General features: G+C 36.6%; 1 long non-coding RNA gene across 2 annotated transcripts in view; it reads left to right on the top strand.

Annotated features, from left to right (window-relative positions):
• The window catches only part of LOC115276593, a 101,501-nt gene that overhangs the window by 58,029 nt on the left and 19,652 nt on the right, over positions 1-23,820 (top strand). For both annotated transcript variants that reach the window (XR_003902017.1, XR_003902018.1), the window contains exons 2-3: positions 19,631-19,737; positions 20,176-20,231. This is a non-coding gene — a long non-coding RNA (uncharacterized LOC115276593). The remainder of the gene's footprint in view (positions 1-19,630; positions 19,738-20,175; positions 20,232-23,820) is intronic.

Raw genomic sequence — 23,820 nt, 5'->3', positions numbered from 1 at the left:
AGGAGAAAGTAGGAAAAAACCTCCTTGACCTCAACCGCAGCAATTTCCTACTCGACACATCCCCAAAGGCAAGGGAAATGAAAGCAAAAATGAATGAGACCTCATCAAGATCAAAAGCTGCACTACAAAGGAAACAATCAAGAAAACCAATAGGCAACGGATGGAATGGGAAAAGATAGTTGCAAATGACATATCAGATAAAGGGCTTGTATCCAAAATCTACAAGGAGCTCACCAAACTCCACACCCAAAAAAACCAAATATCCCAGGGAAGAAATGGGCAGAAGACATGAACAGACGCTTTTCCAAAGAGGACATCCAGATGGCCTACAGGCACATGAAATGATGCTCAACATCACTCATCATCAGGGAAATACAAATCAAAACCACACTGAGATACCATGTCATGCTAGTCAGAGTGGCTAAAATGAACAAATCAAGAGACTATAGATGCTGGTGAGGGTGTGGAGAGACAGCCAACCTACTACACTGTTGGTGGCAATGTAAACTGGTGCAGCCGCTCTGGAAAACAAAGTGGAGTCTCCTCAAAAAACTATCAGTAGAGCTCCCCTATGACCCAGTAATAGCACCTCTAGGGATTTACCCAAGGGATACAGAAGTGCTGATGCATAGGGGCACATGTACCCCCATATTCAGAGCAGCACTGTCAACAATAGCCAAATCATTGAAAGAGCCTAAGTGTCCATCAGCTGATGAATGAATCAAGAAGATGTGGTTCATATATACTATGGAATACTACATGGCAATGAGAAAGAATGAAATCTGGCCATTTGTAGCAAAGTGGATGGACCTCGAAGGTGTCATGTTAAGAGAAATAAGTCAGGTAGAGAAGAACAGATACCATATGTTTTCACTCATAGGTCTAACAGGAGAAACCTAACACAGGACCATGGGGAGGGGAAGGGGGAAAAAGAGTTAGAGAGAGGGAGGGAGGCAAATCATGAGAGTCTCTTAAATACTGAAAATGAACTGAGGGCTGAAGGGGGAGTTGGAAGTGGGAAGGGGGAGTGATGTTCACGGAGGAGGGTACTTGTGGGGAAGTGTACTGGGTGTTATATGGAAACCAATTTGACAATAGAATATATATGAAGGCGAAGAAAATGCAATGTTAGAAAAAATATCATCACCTCCCACAGAATGCGCCTCCCCCCCACCCCCCTATTTTGACATATTGGTCTCCATCTCCATCCCTAGGCAATCATTCATTAATCTACTTTCTGTCTCTATAGATTTGGCTCTTCTGGACATTCAAACAATTGGAATGATACAATATATATTGTTCTGCATGGGGCTTCTTTCATGGGACATAATGTTTTCAAAGTTCTTAAAATATAAATTAAAAAAAAAAGAGGCACCTGGGTGGCTCAGTCGGTTAAGCCTCTGACTTCGGCTCAGGTCAGGTCAGATCTTACATTTGTGGGTTCAATCCCCATGTCAGCCTCTGTGCTGACAGCTAGCTCAGAGCCTGGGCCTGCTTCGGATTCTGTGTCTCCTCTCTCTGACCCTCCCCCTCTCATGCTCTGTCTCTCTCTGTGTCAAAAATAAATAAAACATTAAAAAATAAATAATGTTTTCAAAGTTCATCCAGGTTGTAGCATACATCAGTGTTTTATTCCTCTTTATTGTTGAATAGTGTACAACTGTGTGCGTACCACATTTTGTTTATCCGTTCATCAGTTAAGTGACATCTGATTGTTTCTACTATTTGTCATTTATGAATAATGCTGCTATGAATATTTGTATACAAGTTTGTGTGTGGATATACCTTTCCACCTCTTTTGTGTGTATACTTAGGTGTAGAATTGCTGGATCATATTGTAACTCTATGTGTAACCTTTTGAAAGCTACCAAACTCTTTTCCAAAGTGGCTGTTCCATTTTACATTTCAACTTTGTGACTCTTTCAACAGAAATATAGTTTCTCCACATTCTTTTTTTTTTAATATTTTATTTATTTTTGATACAGAGAGAGACAGAGCATGAGAGGGGGAGGGGCAGAGAGAGAAGGAGACACAGAATCTGAAGCAGGCTCCAGGCTCTGAGCCAGCGTCAGCACAGAGCCTGACGTGGGGCTCGAACCCACGAACGTGAGATCTGACCTGAGCTGAAGCCGGAGGCTTAACCAACTGAGCCACCCAGGCGCCCCAGTTTCTCCACATTCTTAATTTAGGACAGCTTTTAAAATGGGAGTCCTAAGGTTTTTATCCATTAGTATATTTGAATTAAATTGAAAAAAACCCAAGAATTTTGATTTCTGTGTCTGTTTTTATATTTCTCTATGAATTTTATTAGCCTAATATTTAATATGGGATTGAGAAAGGTTGATGGCTCCAACATTGTTTGACCAATAATTATGTATGTTGAAAGCCTTTGAGCAAGGTAAATATCTTTTTCAGTTGCCTTTTCCTCCAGATTCTCCTCATCTGAGCCAGTAGGAAAAGTCATGAAAAATGCATGTGACAGGGAGTGGTTTTAGCTCCCTGACATGCCGATATTTTGGAACTGTGTGGGATTTAGTGAAGCAGAATTTGTGTCAAGAAATTTGTGCCCAGTGCTGTCAACATATTCGGGGGGCTAAGGGCCCAAACATCTATGAAGTAAATAGTTGCCTGGTGGTATTTTTTCACCTACCTATTTACTGGTAGATAAGTCACTTTGTTGCCATGGCAATATGAGGTGGGGGATGGGGAGAAGGAGATAGTTGGCAGGTAGTTACAAAGTATAAAACTTCTTTTACTCCTTCATACATTTAAAAACGTTCTGTTTTGTGGGTTTGTGGCTCTACTGACATCAGTGTATTTTTGAAAAAGGCATTCTTTACGAATTCTTATTGTCATCTATGGCCTCTGAGAAGCTCTACAAAATGCCTCTACCTCTAGTTCTTACCCTTAGAGGAGCTTACATTGAAAGCTGCTGAGACTTGACAAGTTACAAAACAGAGGGACCTAGAAGGATTATTTGGGGATGAAAGTAATTTTCCTTTGAAAATTGTCCTTTGATTGAGAAAAGAGAAGTGGATTTTCTATAGCAGAGCCTTAATACTTAATTGGATTTCCTAAATACGTTAGTACTAGGACTTATAATATGTAATAAGAGTGTTCATATATCCTTTTCAAGAAAGTTTTCCATACTCTTCAAAACTAAGCTTTCCTAATTCCACTAAGATAAATGTAAGCCTTATCTCTGCTTCCCAGACAGAGATGTTGAAGCAATAAGTGTAGATGACTTGAGCAGATAAGACAGTGTTACAACCATGATTAGTGTTTTCTGTATCTTGAACTTGGGGCCACATTGTTGGGATTTTTCTTGTTCTCAACCAGGACTCCCTGAGTATAAATATTCATTGCTTATGCTAATTTTGAATGGCTTATCCAGAGTGTAGCTTTCAGTTATCTTTGTCTATCAGTCACACTCTAGTTTCAGTCCCCATGGAATCACTCTAAAAGATGGGATGCACTTGTAACCTCATAGCGTTTTGTTTTGCTTAAACCAAGGTTCAACAACTCACATGCTTATAGGGCTGAGGCAGTGTTATCCAACATCATAGATTTTGTTTAACACAATGGAGTGGTTATGTGGCTAATTGGAATGTTAGAATTCAATTTAAAAGAAAAATTTAGGGCAGTGCTCAAATAAGACCTTTATTTGGGTTGAAATCAGCTAGGAGGTTCAGACTGAAATCTCCAGAAATACTGAATGCTTGAAAAATTATTTGCTTCATAAAGAATATGTCTCAACTATTTACATTATTTTCTTGAACATTGAACATTATATTGAGTTGAAATGATTGAATTCCTTGAAATATAATGTTTCCTTAAGTGTTGAAAGAACACATTTGGTTATGCACTCAACTTTCCATTTGAGAGGGAAATCCATGAAATGCCCCAGCATTGCATCTGATGAGGACAAACTATGCCTCAGCCTTTAAAATTATCTTAAGAAAATGAGCTGAGAAAATACAAGTTACTATTAGGTCTTGAATTCCCATAATTTTCCTAGTCTCCTTCCCTTTCTCCTTTTTGGAGACCTCAGTAACCTTTCAGCAGGATTTAGGCAGGCAGAGAAATCTCCACTTGGGACACTTCTTTTTAAAAAAATTTTTAAATGTTTTTTATTTAGTTTTAAGAGACAAAGAGAGAGAGCATGAGCAGAATCTGAAACAGGCTCCAGGCTCTGAGCTGTCAGCACAGAGCCCAACGCAGTGCTCAAACCCACGAACCGTGAGGTCATGACCTGAGCTGAAGCCAGACGCCTAACTGACTGGGCCACCCAGGCACCCCAATGCAGGACATTTCTTTGTCATTGTATTAGAGTCCCTGTTTTCTGTATTCATTGTATCCTTATTTTTGGGACAACTTTCTTGGTTTCTTAGAATAATCTCACCAGTAACTTCTTGAGAAAAATTGATTAGAAGGTAACTTCAAATACGTTTTTGCATATTTGGAAATGCTTATACCCTACCATCACACTTAAATGGTAGTTTGGCTATATATAGCATTTTGATTTGGAAATAACTTTCCCTCAGAATTTGGAAGGCACTGCTTCATAAATGCCTGGTTGCCAGTATTGCTCTAGAAATGCATGCTGATTGTTGAGATTTTGCATGTGACCTATTTTTTCTCTAGTCAGCATTCTAAACTTTTGGAAAAGTGTGCCTTGGTGTGAGTCTCTTTCATTGACTGTGTTGAGAACTTAGGTGGGCTCATTCACTATTAGAAATTTTCTTGTATTTTTATTTGATAATTTCCTGTCCTTAATTTTTTGTTTTTTCCTCCTCCCTGGATCAGTGTCAAAGGTTGTACTTTCTAGAATAATATTTTCTTTATTTTTTTTCCCTGATACCCATTTCCTCCTCCCCCACTACTTTCTGGGAGATCTTTATTTCATTGAACACATCTTCCATTGCATCTTTCATGTTTGCTATCATATTTACAAGTTTTTAGGGTTCTTTTTAGTTCTCTGATTATTTCCTTTTTTGTTACATCATCCTATTAGTGGATATAATAATTTAGCCTCTCTAATATACTTTAGGATATTAGTTATAATTTTTTTCCAAAGGTTTTTATGGGTCCTGAAATGTTTGTTTCTTCCAAGTTTTTAAAATCTGCTTGTGGTCTTTTCTGTTGTGTGAGAACAACCTTTTGCGATCTTTTTTTCTCTGGTGGAACCCTTGAAATAATTTTCAGGTCTCAGGGAACTTATATATAAAATTAGTATATCTTTTGCTCAAGATATATAGCATGACCACTAAGTTTTAGATGTAATAATTTAATAATAATTTCCAATGCTGTTTTGAGTAGAGAATAATATTTTTCTGTAGGTCTACTTATTTTGTGTAACACATTAGCTTACTCTCTGTGACCAGTTCCAATTTTTCCAGATAGGATATCAACTGTAATATAGGTCAGTAATATAGTTTGTGGTAATTTCAGATAATTTTCTTTGAACATTTCCTATTTTATTTTTAAAACCTTATCCAAGTAGCCTGTTTTATTATAAATTTCTGCTATATGAAATGTTAATGTGTTGATACGTGTTATAATGTGTGTGCAAGTGTAGTTCGCCCCTACTTTAAATAAAAAAGGTGACTATTTATCCAACCTTTCTTGAAACAACCAGATAAGCTGAACTTAGCCATGTTGAAATTAATCTTACTGTATTTTTAAAATAAATTTTAAGAACTCAGTGACTTGTGTAAGCCAACATGGGATTTGATTTTTCCAAATATGAGCTTGGTAGATTTAAGAAGAGGTTATAAATAGGTTTTAATTAATGTAACTTATAACAAGAAAATTTATTGACAGTGTTGAATAGTAATGCTATTACAACCATAAGCAAAAGCAATATGAATAAAGTGGATTGTAAGATAAGATATAATTATACAAGACTTTGGAGAACTATTTTCTTACTACATTCCTACATTCTATTACTACATTACTACATTCATGCCCAGGATTAATTTTAACTTTAGCAGTTGGAAAGTATTATAAATACATGGCTTCTGTATTGCTCTTATAGAAATATGTAGACATAAAGAGTATTCTTTTTAAAAATAAACATAAAACATGATAAATATGTCTTTATTTTGAAACCTATGCTCTTTTTTCCCTGCACAGATCTGCAAGTCTAGGTCAAATTTGATATAAGCACATGTGTATGTCATTTTCAGTCAAGATGAGATGATTTCTCTTGATGGTTGCTAAATAAGAAGAGTTTGCTCAGACATGTTGAAGGTTGAACACTGCAGTAAAATATTCACTGTCCTTCTGTAAGTGATTGGACTTTTATTTTGATCACCTGTTACACAAGTGCAGTGAATGACCCTTGAGGTTGTAATTCTTCATCCCTGACCTTATTGGAATCGTTCATTGATTTAAGTTTAGAATTTTCCTTTTCTAACTCATACCTTATCTTTAAAAGTAACCATTTTGGGCCATCAGACATGTTTATAAAATATAATGCTAGTAAAATATAAAGCAGAAAGACCTAACATATAACTATGCAGAATATCACACAAAAAAGAAAAGTTTCATAATACAATTTACTTTTAACTTCTATAGCTCACGTTTGCAATATTTAAAATAATATCAAAATGGCATACAGGCAATTAAATCAAAGCACATAAAAATTCATTCTTTAGAATGAAAAATTTTCTCCAGGTTTTAAAATTACACCAGTAGAACTTATTTACTCACACAAGCAACCCATAAATAGAGGTTGGATGAAGTAATATGGGATGGAGACTGATGTCATCAGCCTACCATAGCCTGCCTCCATGCCGTGTAGCAGTCATCAGTTATCAACAGCTTCCTCTATTTCATGTCAAAAACTGAGAACAGTCTTAGGCAATAAACATTATCCTGAAGTGCACTGCTGGAAGATCTCTTACTAAATTGATAGTGGGCCTGTTGGGTTACTGTCCATTTCATCACAAGGCATATGAAATTCATGACCGATGTTTATTTCTATTTGTTTGAATCATGATCTTTCACAGAGCCCTTAGGGACACCTTGCAAAACCCTAAGATTCTTTAAGCAATAATGTGTATAGGTATTTATCAGCTCTTTGAAGTCAGTTCTTCAGCAGATTTCTGTGCAGAATTTTTGGTTGGGACCTTCCTTTTGTTGGGCATCTCCATATGTCAGTCTCTTGTGTTTTGACTTGGGACTCTTCAGGGCTCTACATTATTTCTGCCTTGGCTATTGTTGATAATGCTGCTATAGAAATTGCGGTGTGTGTGCCCCTTCGAATCAGTAGTTTTGTATCCTTTGGATAAATATCTAGTAGTGTAATTACTGGGTCATAGGGTTGTTCCATTTTTAACATTTTGAGGAACCTCTATACTGCTTTCCAGGGTGGCTGGACTAGTTTGCATTCTCACCAAGTGCAAGAGGGTTCCCCTTTGTCTGCATCCTCATCAATGCCTGTTTCTTATGTTGTTAATTTTAGCTATTCTGACAGGTGTGAGGTGGTATCTCATTGTGGTTTTGATTTGTATTTTCCTGATGATGCGTGATGTTGAGCATCTTTTCATGTGTCTGTTTGGCATCTGGATGTCTTCTTTGGAAAAGTGTCTATTCATGTCTTCTGCCCATTTTTTTCACCGAATTATTTGTATTTTGGGTGTTGAATTCAAGAAGTTCTTTATAAATTTTGGATACTAACCCTTTATATGGTATGTCTTGTGCAAATATCTTCTATTATGTAGGCTGACTTTGTTTTGTTGATTATTTCCTTTGTTGTGCAGAAGCTATTTATCTTGATGAAGTCCCAATAGTTCATTTTTCCTTTTGCAGTTGGGTAACATATATTTTGAAAAAACATGTAAGTTTTGTGCATGAAGGTAGTTTTGAAAATTAATTAAAACAGCAAGAGGAGATAAAAAGAAGGGGGAATTTTAAATACCCCATAAAATAACATGGTTGGGTAAATTGTGGCTAGGAACACAATGGAAATACTGTGGATTTATTAAAAATAACAACAAAAATGTCTTGCATATTAGAAAGTGTAATGCAATGTTTAGGGAAAATGTCAAAATATTCAATTATATTTTTATACTTCTACAAATTATCCAAAAATACAGATCAAAACCAGAAAGTTATTATTTTTTTCTGATTTGAAATGTACTATATATTAAAAGAGTTATTGTTATTTTATTTTATTTTTTAATTTTTTAGAAGTGTTTTTAATTTATTTTTGAGAGATAGAGAGAGACAGCGTGAGCGGGGGAGGGTCAGAGAGATGAGGGAGACACAGAATCTGAAGCAGGCTCCAGGCTCTGAGCTAGCTGTCAGCACAGAGCCTGATGCAGGGCTCGAACCCACGAACCGTGAGATCATGACCTGAGCTGAAGCCGGACGCTCAACTGACTGAGCTACCCAGGTGCCCCTGTTTTTTTTTTAATTTTAAATGTGATATATTTTTTAAAATAAAAATAGTGTATAGAGTAAGCACATAGAGTAAGCATATAGAGTAAGAAAAAATCCAGGCTTAATTCTACCACCTCAAAATAACCACTTTCAACACTGATAAATATGTGTATTATGCTCTTCCATTACAGCCTTATTGAGATATAATTAAACTGTACATATTTAAATTGTGTACAATTTCATAAGTTTTGATATGTATCTTCACAAATGTTATCATGTTAACACAATCAAGATAATGAACATATTTGTCCTTCCCAAAACTGTCCTCTGTCCTTCTACAATTGCTTTCTCATATTTCATTTTTTTAGAGGCACTCATTGATTACTGTCACTGTAGGTTGGTTTGAATTTTCTAGAATTTTATATAGGTGACATGACCCCTTATTTTGTCTGGCTTATTTTAGTCAACATAATTATTTTGGAATTCATCCTTTTTATTGCTGAATAGTATCCCATTGAGTAAATTTACCACAATTTATTTATTCATTTATCTGCTGATGGACATTTGGATTATTTACACTCTGAATATTACAAAAAAAGTTGAAAGTTTCAATTATTGGGAGATTCTGATAAGTATTCCAATTTATCAACTCATATGGTAATTTTCAGGAAAACTAGAATCTTCACCAGCAGAATACCAATTCTAGGAATGTTCTACAAGGAGTATATCCTATTCCTACCCCTATGTCACTGTTGGCGAGAGATCTATGTATCAGCATAATTGAACAGGGTAATTCTCCCCCAAAAGTTTTTCAAAATGACACAAGGGATATATGTCAGAAAAGTCATATTAGTTATGGAATAAAAGTTCAAAAATATCAAGAGAAATCCATTTAAATTTTGAAATTTTAATAGAAGAGGAAAGAAAGAATGGAAGAGAGGAAATTTTTAAGAAAAAAGAGGTAGAAAATAATTTCAAAGCTGAAGAAAGATGATTTTTCCACTTTTGATATACACTTTGTATCAAGAATAATGTGTCATTAATTTCACTTTATGGATAAAAATTTTAAAACATTGAGGATAATGAGAAAATTCAAAGTTTCCAGAAAGATAAAAATAGTGTTTCTACAAATAAATGAAAGTCAAATTGACATCACACTTCTCATCAAAAACAACGTATTAGAAAAACATTGGAGAAAAATATTTGCTCTTCTGAAGGAAAATTATTTTGAACTTAAAATTTTATGCCCAAGTGAAAGTGACAGTCAATTTGAAAGGTCTACTGAAGACATTTTAGAATTTAAAAATGTCTCAAAAAATGCACTCTGAAAGAATGGTTAGAAAAAGACCACCATGAATAAATACACGTGCATATATATATACACATACAGCAAACCCATGAGATACAAAAAGCAAACAAATAGATAAGAAGTCTTTCAATCCGAAGAAACACATAAAACATTTAGTTAATTCTTAACAGTTATTTATTCAGAATCTAAAAAAATAGCTATTTGAATCCCAAGTTACAAATGATCTCAATACATAATGCAGTTGGGGGAGTAGAAGAGGATGATAGAGATAAAAGTTGCCAAGAAGATAGAGGAAAGACAGGGTGAAAAATGTGAATGAAAGATAGGAAATATAAAAACCTACCCTAGAGGCCCAACATACAAATCATAGAAATCTCAGGATAAGAGAACTGAGAAGATTTAAAGGAAAGTTATTAGGGAAATAATAGAAGAGAATTTCCCAGTACTGAAGAGAGAATAAGATCTACAACTGTCCCAGAAATGTTCCATAAAAAATGTTGCTCTCAACTTTTGTGTACAAGTCTTTGTGTAGACACATGCTTTCATTTTCTTGGACAAATATTTGGAAGTGAAAGAGCTGGATCATATAGTCAGTGTGTGTTTAATTTTTAAAGAAATTCCCAAAATATTTTCCAAAGTGTTCATACTATTTCACGTTCCCATGAGCAGTGTATCTGAGTTCTAACTCCTCCCCATCTCTGCCAAAAAACAAAATGTCCAGTCTTTTAAATTTTAGTCATTCTAATAGGCATGTAGTGCTTATTTCATTATGGGTTTTTTTTACAGTTAAAAATAATTTTTTTATTGAGGTGTAATAGACATTGTGGTTTAATTTGTATTTCCCATGTGACTACTGCTGTTAATTTTTTCCTATGTTTATTTGCCATATATCTTTTTTGAGGATATGTCTGTTCAAATCTTTTATAAGCATTATTTTTTATTGAGTTCTGAAAGTTCTTTATATATTCTGGAAACAAGTCCTTTATTGGATATATAATATACAGATAGTGCCTCTGTTGTTTGTCTTTCATTCTCTTAATAGTATCTTTAGAAGAGCCAAAGCCTTAACTTTGATGAAGTTCAGTTTATCAATTTATTCTTGTATAGACCATACTTTTTGTTGAGTTATTTTATTTTATTTTATTTTTTGAATATAATACAATTTATTTTTTTAACATATGCAATTATTTTCCATCATTTACAATACAGTAGTTACAATTACACTCCAAACAGAAAAGCAAAGTAAAAAATCAAAACCCCCACTTCTATTTCATGTAATTAGACTTATACAGAAATTAGAAGGTTATGTAACAACTAGTTAATCACCTAATTTCACAGCTATCTGAAGTTAGATCATGCTTTGATTTCATTTTCATTTAACCCAGAGAATTTCCTGAACAATTTTTCGACGTTTGTTTATTTATTTTGAGAGAGGGAGAGTGTGTGCAGGAGAGGGGAAGAGAGAGGAAAGAGAGAGAATCCCAAGCAGACTCAGCTAGCACAGAGCCTGGTGTGGTGCTTTATCTCCTAAACCATGAGATACGACCTGAGCAGGAATCAAGAGTCGGATGCTCAATGGACTGAACCACCCAGGTGCTCCTCTTACACAAATTTTAGGTTTTATATTTAGGTTTGTTCTAAGTTAATTTTTTCATGTGATGTGAGTTATGGATTGAAGTTTACTTTTTTTTTGATATGGATATTGTTCTAGTCCCGTTTGCTAACTCTCTCTATTTTTTTCTGGACTCCTTTTGCATCTTTGTCAAAAATCAATTGACCTTATATGTGTGCATTTATTTTTGGACTTTCTATTCTGTTTAATCTGTTTGTTTATTTTGCTGTTACTTGATAGTAAGTCCTGAAGTCAGTAATGTTAAGTCCTCTAACTTTGTTATTTTAAAAAATTTGTTTTGGCTCTTATAGGCCATTTGCATTTCCATATGAATTATATAATTGGCTTGTCAATTTCTACAAGCAAGCCTCCTAGAATTCTGATTTGGATTATGTTACATCTATAGATCAATTTGAAGAGAATTACCATCGTAACAGTATTGAGTCGTTTGATCTATGTCTGTTTACTTATGTATTTTTTAGCTTTTAGCAGTGGTTTGTAGTTTTCAGTTTTCAAGTCTTGTACATTTTCCACCAGATTTATCCCAAGTATTATATATATATATAATTTTATATATATATATAAATTTATTTTTATACACACATACACATGCAGTTGATTTTGTATACTGATCTTGATAGATTCAATTAGTAGTAGCTTTCACCTTCTTTTTTCTTTCTTTCTTCTTTTGTAGATGAATTAGGAGTTTCCTACCTAGGCAATCATATTGTCTTTGGATAATGACACTTCTTTGCTTAGAACCTCTAGTACAATGTTATTGGATGGTGGTAAGAACAGACATCATCATGAAATCCCTGATTTTAGAGGGAAAATAATTATGTATTTCTTGTCATTAAATTTATAAAAGCTGATTATTCCTAGAGGTCAGTAATTCTTAGGGGGTCACATTTTAAGCAGTATATACACTTTGTTTAATAAAGTTTTCAAACCGGTTTATTATCATTTATATGCATGAATGTTCGAGTTCTCTTTTAGGATGAACAGAATACACGTAAATATTTAAGATTAGGAAAGGGTCATAGTAATGACTTTCCAATAATAAACATGTCTTTCCTATTTAAATGTCAACAATTCGTGAAAGGGCTAACAGCAATATACTAATGAAGTGGTGTTTGTAGTAGCTGAGGAGCAACTAGAGTTGGGCAGAAGTCCTGGTTTTTGGGAGATTAGCAAAAATATTTGCTTTTTAACGTTCTGATTCTCCTGGACGGAAGTTAGTAAGATTCTCCAAATCTATAAAGCTGTACTTTTCTAGGCTACATACTTCAAATGCTGACCATGGTAGCAGACCCTCACTAGAGCCTTAAAAAACTTAGTCAGTCATGAGCCCTGATGGGAAAAGCCTACATCATGAAATTCATCTTTGTCCTTGGGGCTTTGCCGTCAGACCCAGCAGAGTTCAAACATTTACTGAAGACCAAAGCAGTATTTTCTTCATATGCCTTTCTCATCCTTGGTAACCGTGTGCGTTGTCACCGAACAGCTAGGATTGCTCAAGCAGTCCTTGAAAGGGGCTTTAGCCCCAGAGGATAAAGAGGCTCTTAAAAACCCTCTGTTCAGAATTCATCCTATCCACTCGAAACTTCTGTTAGTTCCCAAAGGATTATTTAGAGTGCTGTCAGACATCACCAAGGAGCTATACAACACGGCATGTAACATGGTGTCTGTACCAGCTAAAACGGTGGCAGCTCCTAGAAGCTTGCCTAGTGGGTCTGAGAATGTTAATTGAATGTGTGGTTGTCTTTTATGCCAGAAATGAGTAAAATGAGATGTGCGCTTTCCTCTCTCCACCCCACCTTATGCTTTGCCTTTCAACTCTTATTCATACTTAGGGCACCTCCCCAGTAGGGTTGGATGACCCTATTTTTTGTTATATCGGCATCTTGTGCTTCCCCTAGCACACATTTACTGATGATATTGTAGTTGCCTTTCAGTTTGTTTGAATCTCCCACTAGACTTATAAGTACTGTGAGGCCCTTACTATACTAATTTACTCATCCAACACCACCAGCAACCAGTCTATAGGTGGCATTGAATAGATGTTTGTTGGATAAATGTATGAAAGAATAAGTGCACAGAGCAGACCTCAAGTGGTAGCAGGTTTTTAATTCCCAAGTAAAAGTAGTAAGAGAAAGTTTTCCTTGTTCATGGATTGATGAGAGGCTGGGGTTTGAAAAGTAAGTGAAGAGATAAACCCAGAAGTTAAGGGAGAGAGGAAGACAACCATTGCTGTATAAACAAGAGGAGCCCACTGGTAGTGAGGTTACCTATTTGTGACTTGGGGTCTGGAATATGATTTAGGAGTAGCTTCTGTAACATCAAATTCAAATACGATTGTGCTCTTATCCGTGGGTTGGTGCATGGATATGAGACACCACGGTAAAACTCAATTTGTTATGAAACTTGAGAATATTTGGACAAAAAGGCAAAGGACCACTGCTGGCTTCCATGTGTATGTAACCGCTTGTATTCTTAAAATCTTCTCACCTTTTCTCAACCATCCTGTTGTCGTTTGGGAAGTTACAGGATAGAGAACTGGTGCTCTTTGTATCTTTACATTTCCTGAAATCTTCATGTGCCTAGTTTTATTTTATCCTCATTTTCTTTGAGTTTTCTCAACATGAATGGGTTTTAATTGCAGAGAAAATGGATATAACTGGCATATACAAAATTTATCATTTTAAATATATATTATTTACATAGCCATATTAATGAACTCTCCTATTAGTTTCAGTATTTATTTCAATTGATTGTCGTGGATATTTTTCATGTGGATATTATACGCAAATAAAGATAAAATTTCCTCTCCTTCCTGATATTTATACTTCTTTTTGCCTCTATTGGTCTTATTTGTCTAGAACTACCAGAAGGATATGAAAATATTAGTTTTGATAATGGTCATTTTTGTCTCATTCCTCTTATTAATAAAAATCTTCATAATGTTTTATATTTAAATATTATGTTTCCCATTAATTGGATCATAGTGCATATCAATTAACAAATACTCTTTAATTTCTTCTATTTCCATTTCTAGATCATAGATTTAAAACTTTATCAATTGCTTTTTAAAGAATATCTATTGAAGCAATCAGATGGCTTTTCTTTGACCTACGAATATGGTGAATTATAGATTTCTTAATATTGGCCCATAATTGCATTCATTCCTGGAATAAATCCTACTTTGTCATGATGTATTAGTCTTCAAATATCCTGACAGGCTTGATTTTTCTAATGTTTTATCAATGATATATATATTTATAGTCATAATTGAGATCACCTAGGAGACTGGGAGTTTGCCTCAGAGATACTACTCCGGAGACAGCTCTTGCTTCCAAACTTGGTAGCGCTGAGCTGGGTGGGGAGGCTGTTTCCTTGGGTTCTGGTCATTTTCCTTCCAGACAGATTGTACTCTTATTCTTTATTTTATCTTCATCTATTGTCTATGTAGCAGACTTTTCTTAAATCTTCTTTCTTGATTTTTCTTCATTCAGATTACTCCCCTTTCTCCTTCTTTTCTATTCTTTCCACCACCACCCTCCCCTGCCTTTTTAGGTAAGCTTTATGCTCAACTTGGGGCTTGAACTCATGACCCTGAGACCAAAGTTGTATGCTCTAGTGACTGAGCCAGCTATATTCCCCTATTTCCTTTTGGTTTTTATTCATCAGAAATTGAGAATGGGTGGAGTAGGCAAAACTTACTGTTTTAACATAAAAGCTATTTATCTTGGGCTTCAAATCTAGGAGCAATAAGCAAAGCAAAGTTACATAGTATTTTCATTGAATTCACATTTGAGACTATAGCATAGCATTAAAAATCAGGTTTTAGCTCTCAAAAATTTCATGATGGTAAGGTCTCTGCCTTAGGGAGGAGGTCACTAAACTACATTTCTAGGAATACAGATATCTCAGTGTTTGGCTCAAGATCACAACTGAAGAACCTGGCATTCCACGTTCTCAAGTGCTAAGCCTTGTGCCTTGAGAGTATTTTAAATTATGAAGACTTTTTTTTTTAAATTTGGTACAATAGAACCTTTTATTAACTCTGGTAATTAGAATGACTCACACTTTTAAGACCTATAGTGTTCTACCTGTTTTTATGCTGTGAAGTATTGTGCTGTAGGAGACACAGTCTGAATCTTGCATAGCTTGTTACTAAGCCCTGAAATGTCTGGAAGAATGCACAAATACAATCCTCATAAAAACTATAGTCACACCAATAGCCAGTTGCAGATACTAAGGATATGCAGAGCTTGTGCTAACAACACTTTACCCTCTGTACAGTTCACCTTGGGGATGGCCCGACAGTGAATGCCCACCTGTGGGTCCCTTCTCTGCAGGGTCTCCCTCATTTTCCTTTTTTTTTTCTTTTCACCATCCCTCGGGCACTACTCTCTTTCAGTCAAGGCCAGAAATTCGAATTCTAGGTTCCATTCTGGGAGAGGATCAGGGATCCTCTTGGCTCCAGAATTTGAGTTTCTTTGGAGTAGACTATCAATTTGACCAACAAATCTTTTTCTGGTTGAGACTGATCCTTTTTTTTTTTTTTAATAACGCAATGTGCTGTTTAACAAAAGAAAGATCCCCTCTCCACCAGGAGTGAATGTCTGAAGCATGAAGGAAATAGAGGGCCTTCCTAAGTCACAAGTTTCTCATGGCATGGGTCATTTTGACAGGGAGCATAGCATGGCTGCCTAAATGGATGTTTCACCCATGAGTCTCTGAGTCCAGGGTATTGAATTTGCTTTCCCACAGCTGGTGGGTAAGCCATCTGGATAAGAGTCCCAGGGCTGCCATCTCTCCAAGCCTTTGTGTTCCACTATGACCGTGGGCAAAGGCATCAGCTTCTCTCTCTGTAAAAGGAAAGTGATTGTGCTGTCTCTTCCATTCCAGAGCTGCTGGGAAGACAAATGTGAATGTGTCTTTAAAGAGCTCTGAGCTTTCCTGAAGAGGGCGTTGTGTAATTACAAGGTGTTACTATCCCCACTCTTGTTAGGAACATTGAGAATGTGATGGCTGGAACTAAATCAGCTGCACCTGCCTGTCTTTGATCTTCCCCGTTAATGCGGCTTCTTGTTTCCCACATAGCCTAGAAGCAAATAAATACTATTTTCCAAGTCAGGCTGCCTTCTGGTGAGTCAGGGCTGGCTCTTGCCTAATACCTTGAGCCTAGACTGCTTGGTTGGGTATGTAGCGAAATAGATTCTTTTTATGCCAGGTGTCTCCAGCCTCATTGGCATCCAGCAGGGTGACCTTGGACCAGTTGCTGCTAAGCCTCTGTCTTCACCAGTGAAATTAGATTACTTATAAGTATTGTATGGATGAAATGAGATTAATTTTCAAAAACTTCTGGCAAACATCAAGTGCTTAATAAACAATAGTGTTTTGAAATTTTGTTTTCTTTTATTCTCTCACTTTTTGGCCTTTGCATTAATGTGACATGTGCATTTCTATCTCAGCATCTTGTTTTGGGTAGCAATTGGTATTTTGGGTGCTCTGAGATACAGCATCATTATTCTGGAATATCTCATTTTGAACCATGTGTCTTCATTCTCAGTGCCCTCAAAGCAATTTAAACAAACAAATGTATAAAAGCATTTACTTTGTGACATTTATTTTCAATAGTCTCTGAGCCCTCCCATGCTCTTAATAGAAAGAGAAAGCTACAAAACCGGCCCGGCTGTTAGGAGGTGCTATTTAAAGCCTCAGTGGGCCCAAAATGACAATTTTGAAATTGACTGTGGAGTGTGATGATGCCAACTACTAGCAGACGCCCAGGAAACCTGTCACATTTGCCATGTGTTACCCCAAATCTTAAGAGTCTGCAGAGGTTTTAGAAGTTTTTCTCTTAGGAAGCTTTTGCCTTTCTTCTGGATTTCCCTTTTGCTGTGGATGGAACATGTATTGCAAAGGAACCTCAGGCTGCACACTGCGGCTCCTTGCACAGGGAGGGGTGCCTCCATGCAGAGCTGTCTGTGAGGCTTCCAGCAGAGCTTAGCCACACGACAGCTTTATGCCTGGGAATCAGTGCAAGCACTGAAACGTGGCGGCTTCTCTTGTGCACGGTTGTTTTATAGTGGTTTAGAAGCCTGCTCTGCCCCTGACTACTAGATGACCTTGTAGAGTTACTTCACCAATGAGTCTCATTTTCACTGTCAGGTAGGGATAATGATACCAACGTTGACATATTTTTATAAGTATTTGTTGGAATGTGCATAAAATTCCTACATCAGTTATCTAACATATAGAAGGGGGTCATGAGTTCAGTCTCATAACATATAGAAGGTACACTGATACATTTTGGCTATTATTTTTGAATAAACTAATGAAAAATAATCATTATGGTAGATGGAATAATGGCCCTCCAAAGATATCCACATCCTAATCCTTGGAACCTGGGACTATGTTAACCTTTCATGGGAAAAATGGGCTTTGTAAATATGATTGAGGACCTTGAGATGGAGAGATTACCTGGATCATCTGAGTGGATCTGATTAATCTTATTGGGCCACCTGAGTGGCTTAGTCGATTAAGTGTCCAACTCGTGATTTTGGTTCAGGTCATGATCCCTGGGTCATCGGATTGAGCCTTGTGTTGGGCTTCACACTGAGCGTGGAGCCTCTTTCCCTCTCTCTTCCCTATATCCTTCTCTTCTGCTTGTGCTCTCTCTCTCTCTCTCAAAAACACAAAATAAAAAAAATAAAAGGACCCTTATCCTGCTGTGGTCAAAGAAAATGATGGGAAAACAGAAGCAGGGTCAGAGACATGCTACATTACTGGATTTGAAGATGAAGAGAGGAGCCACTAACCAAGTAATGCAGGAAGCTTCTAGAAACTAGAACAGGCAAGGAAACAGATTCTCTCCTAGAGGCTCTAGAAGGAACCAGCCTTCCCCATACCTTACTTTGGCCCTGTGAGATCCATGTGAGACTTCTGACCTATAGAAATGTGAAACAATAGATTTGTGTTGTTTTAAGCCACTACATTTGTAGTAATTTCTTATATAGTAACATTGGAAAAACAATACATGATCAAAGACAATGTAAGGGCTGGGGTGCCTGGGTGGCTCAGTCAGTTAAATGTCTGACTCTTGATTTCAGCACAGGTCATGATCTCACGGTTTATGGGATCAAACCCTGCATCAGGCTCTACTCTGACAGTGTGGAGTCTTCTTAGAATTCTCTCTCTCCTTCTCTCTCTGCCCCTCCCCTGCTTGCATTCTTTCTCTCTCTCTTTCTCTCAATCAATAAATACATAAACATTAAAAAAGACAATGTAAGGTTTTGTACAGTTATAGAACAGTGAGGCTCATGATGCTTTGTATTTGGATAATCTATGGTGTGTGCTAAACTCTAGTCCCCTTGAGCTCGGTAAGAATGTTTGAAATCCTACCAGTTCCTCTTCTGGGTAGGAGATGTGCTTTGCTTCGCAAGAACAGAAATGAATGCCTTGTTATGCCCTAAAGGATTTGAATCTAGTCTGAAAAAGTCACATTGCTTATATTTGAAATTTTGGAATTTCCACAGTTGCTCAAACTCTTGTTTCCTCTCTGAATAGATAGCAACAGGGTTTTCCTATGACTTATCATTCTATGGATTAAAGAACTTAGAAGTTAGAGTCAGAAGATATGGGTTTGAGTCCTGAAATCCTGGAAGAGTAGATCATGTAATTTTCAAAATGTCATCTCCAGAATGGAGATGATACCTCCCAGTTTATCTATCCATTGGGTGGGCCAAAGAGATGATGTAAATGAAGATGCATTGATAACTGGCCCATTATACAAATTTTCAGGTTTAATTATTATATTTGTTATTGTAATTTTTATGTTGTGATAGAACTGTCGAATATTAGATCAAGAATGGACACTAGAGATCATTTACTCCAGTAGCCTTAAAACTCAGGTCAAGAGAGGTCCAATAACTTGTAAATGTTCTCCTGGCTCCCTTGTGTCCCGCCTCTGACGTGGCCTGGGTCATCACTGGAAGGTGAGCCAGGCCGGGAATTTGCTCTCACTTGAAGGGCATAGGCCTAGGGTGGGAAGGGATACAAGAAACGTAAGAAATGAGAGGCACAGGGATCCATTCATAAGAACTGGTGATGAGCTGGGACAGATTGGCAATGGGAGAGGTTTTCCTCAGGAGTTTGGGGAAGTAACAGGGCAGTGTGCAAGGAAGTGGCACTGTGCTGAACTGGTGGGTAAAGATGGCCTTATCAGTCAGTGTAAGTAGGACTTTAACTTTGAGCATCTGACTGAAGTCTTGTGTTCTTCCCGCTATACTATTGTTTGCTTTTTTGTTTTGCAGGAGGAAGAGAGGAAACTGCCTTGTAAATGGGTCTTTTAATGATTCCTCCCCTAACTTTTGGAAGGAACTCAGCAGGGACTTATCTTGAATTCTGCTTAAAGATTAAGGTATTGCAGTCAGGTTCCAGTGAGTGATCTTCTTCAGGATGTTATAGGCTCCCATGCCCAGAACTCGAATCTGTAATCTTTGATCCTGAAAGTTTCTTCTTTAGTATCTAGATTTGCCATGGATAGTCAGGCAAAACAAAGCAAAAGAAAACAACATAAATCTCTTTATAAGGAAGTAGCAATTCTAAATTCACCTCTGGCTCGCAAGGTCTCTTCAGTGTATACATGTGCACGTATACACTCCTAACACACTCACACTCACACCTCCCATCACACATACATGCCACACATGAAAACATATTGTTAAAGAGAATTATGGCACCAAAGCTTTCAGGACCTTTTGTTTATTTTATTTCAAAGTAATATACTGAATTTTATGAATTTTATCCCAATATGCATTATATAGAAATGTGACTTATATACACTGTATTTTCCCAGACTATATGAAGTGGCCATTTGCAGAAGAAGAATGGGTCAGAAGATGGAAGAATGAGGTAAATCTACTACCTGTAGATTCTAATCTGACAGTAAGAGTTCTTTATAATTTTATAATGATGTAGAATTCAGAGGGCTTCCATATTCACCAATGTATTGTGCCCCCCCAACAATCCTGTGAAAGAGGCAGGGAGCTTTCTTTACCTTTGTACCAAAGTTGACATTCAGAAGGTTGACGTGAATTGACCAAAGTCAGACTTGGGTATAAAGAAAGGGTAGCTGATTTCTTTTCTATAATCATGAAGCTGTTTCTCTTGTATAGTTTCTAAAGAATTAACAGCAATAAACACATCTTAAATGAAATTTAAAATTAATATTTAAATATAGATTATGTAAAAAGTTTTACATTCTGGGGGCACCTGGGTGGCTCAGTCAGTAAAGTGACTGACTTTGGCTTGGGTCATGATCTCATGGTTTGTGAGTTCAAGCCCTGGGCCGGCTCTCAGAGCCTGGACCCTGTTTCAGATTCTGTGTCTCTCTCTACTCCTATCCCACTCACTCTCTGTCTCTCTGTGTCTCAAAAATAAATAAAACATTAAAAAAAATTTTTTAAATTTTACATTCTAAGTGTTAAAGTTGCTTGCTATGTAAAATTTCAAAAACTTGGAAAAATAGGAGAAAATTATCCTGAGAGATGACTACTATTAACAGTTTTGTGGTATTTCTTTAAAATATTTTCTACACATAGAAGTTTTTTGTTATTTTACTTGTTTCCTTGTTTGGTTAATATTAAATTATAATTTTCTTATTTCTATCAAAGATATCTTATCATACATTTTTCTATGTCATATTATCATTAACATAATATTTAATATTTGCAAAGTATTCGTGGGACTGTGCCATAATGTATTTAGCAGTCTCTTTTTTAGAATCTGAGTTGGTTCTAAGTTTTTGCATTTTCACATTTTTAAAAAGATTTTATTTAAATTCTAGCTAGCAAACAGTGTAATACTAGTTTCAGGTGTATAGTATAGTGATTCAGCACTTACATACATCACCCAGTGCTCATCACTTCAAGTGCACTCCTTAATGCCCATCACCTACTTAACCCATCCCCCCGCCTACCTCCCCTCTGGTGACTATCAGCTTGTTGTCTATAGTTAAGAGTCTGTTTGTTGGTTTGCTTCCCACCACCCCCCGCTGCTTTGCTCATTTGTTTTGTTTCTTAAATTCCACGTATGAGTGAAATTATATGGTATTTGTCTTTCTTTGACTTATTTCACTTAGCATAATACTCTCTAGCTCCATCCGTGTCATTGCCAATGGCAAGATTTCATTCTTTTTATGGCTGAGTAATATTCCATTATATATCTATACTGCATCCTCTTTTCTCATTCAGCATTTTCACATTTTGATTTAATTTTTCAGGATGTATGTCACAAATTGGGATTATAAGGCTAAAGCAAATTGGATATATATTGCTAAATTGCTTTCTAAAAGTGTTATACCAGTCTATCTTTTGTATTGTAGAAATGAAGTCAACTTAAAATGGAATCTTGTTCTTAATAGAACTTCAGGCACAGGGAATCCTGAGTGGCTCCTTTTCCCTACAGGCTCCAGCATCGAATGGGTCACTCAGCAACTCCTCTTCCTTTCTCAGTTCCCTTTCCAGCTTCTCACTGCTTACCCCACTTCAGTGTTCCCTGGATTTCTAAGGCACAACAGTTTGGTTTTGCTCTCTGCTTACCTTATAACCCTTCATCTTTCTTACCCCACATGGCTTATCAGTGTACTTTTCTAAACAAAGTTCCCTTCCTAAGAGCTATAAAGATAACATTTCAACATTCTACAGGACTCACCAATGCCTGGAAAACATCTGTTAACTTATGTGTTTGTTGATTTAGGCTAATGGATTTCAGGATTTTAATTAGGGGTGAATTCTCTAATTATATTATTTGTCCCAAGGAGAGAGTAGCAGTTCCCTGCTATTAGACATGTCCAAGCAGAGGCAGAAAGTCTCTTTTCGGTACAGCTGTGAATGGAATCCAAGCAACAGGTGACCATTGAGCTAGAATAGATGACCTTGAAGATCTTCTAAATTTAGAGTAGTTATTTACTGATGATTTATTTTTAAGACCTCTTTTTTTAATAGCAGGCAGGCATGAAGTGTTGGGCCAATGGGCCGGACAACCATGTCGTGCTGTTTCTTCACCTGCAGTTCAATGTGATCAGCTCCCTCTGGCAAGGTTTTTTGTGATGGAATCTCTTCAGGTAATTTTTTTTGAGTCTTAGACATTTCAGCCCTTTTACTATTTTAGGAACATACTTCTAAATTATACGAGGTTTTGCTGACACAAGGGCCATAACACCTTGCCAAGAGGAATTCTCCACAAATGGAGTAAATTTAGAAAGAAAGCCTGTGAAACGTGTGTCAGTGCAGCAGCTCTGACTTTCCCCAATTCAACAGTTTGAGGCTGAGGGTTCCTGACATCCAGGGCTTGATGACGTTTTTCGTATCTGGAGTTAGTTATATGGGAAGGGTGCTGATAGCTCAGACAGCCTGGGCTTGGAGATGCTGGTATGGTCGTCAGCACACGTCACCTTCGTGGGACATTCACGGCACCCACAACTTTCATTTCAGCATTATTTTGCTGTTCAGTGTGGCTAAGGAGCACACCCTCCTAACTTCATTATTCCTCTTTGCTCAGGAACAATCTCCTAGGCCCCTTTCATCATAAGCCAAATGTAAAACATTATAAGAAACTTGTGGGTGATATAAATCCTGGGACCTAAAATATACCAAAACGCTTAAAAGTGAATATGCCTTTTATCCCAGCATCTTTGCTTCTGAGGAAATCACGAAATAGATGTGCAAGCATGGCAACTTGTGACACTTTCTAATAACTAAAATCTACAACTCTCCTAAATGTCTCCTGATAGGAGACCATGTTAAATGAGGTACATCCAAACTGTTAAGAATCCTGTTGTAGAAAAAGGTTTAGAGGTATGGAGATATTTATGATACATTACTCAGTAGAAGAATTAGGCTACTATATTGTATACCTGAAATTAATATAACACTATATGTTAACTAGAATTAAAATAAAAAATAAAATAGAAAACTGCTTTGAAAAAATTTGACTACTTAAAAGAACAGAATGTGATGTAGATATAATAATGAGTTTATGTTTATTGAGTTCATACTATGTGTCAGGCAGTGTCCAATTTGCTTCACATGTATTTTTTAAGTTTTCATGTAAATTCCAATTAGTTAGTATATAGTATAATGTTAGTTTCAGGTATACAATATGGTGATTCAACACTTCTATGCAACACCCAGCGCTCATCACAAGTGTACTTCTTAATCCCCTTCACCTATTTAACCCATCCCCACCCCATCTCCCCTCTGAAAACCATCAATTTGTTCTTTTAATTGTAGTTAAGAGTCTGTTTTTGGGGCACCTGGGTGGTTCAGTTAGTTGAATGTTCGACTCTTGATATTGGCTCAGATCATGATCTCACAGTTAGTTCGAGCCTCACATCGGGCTCTGCACTGACAGAATCCCCACTGCTTGGGATTCACTCTCTGTTCTCTTTCTCTCTCTCTGCCCCTTCTCCATGCTCTCTCTCTCTCTCAAAATAGATGAA

This window comes from Suricata suricatta, chromosome 13 (assembly GCF_006229205.1).
Source record: "Suricata suricatta isolate VVHF042 chromosome 13, meerkat_22Aug2017_6uvM2_HiC, whole genome shotgun sequence".
Lineage (NCBI taxonomy): Eukaryota > Metazoa > Chordata > Mammalia > Carnivora > Herpestidae > Suricata > Suricata suricatta.
Note: the sequence above shows the minus strand (reverse complement) of the source record. Positions and strands in the feature narration are given on the sequence as shown.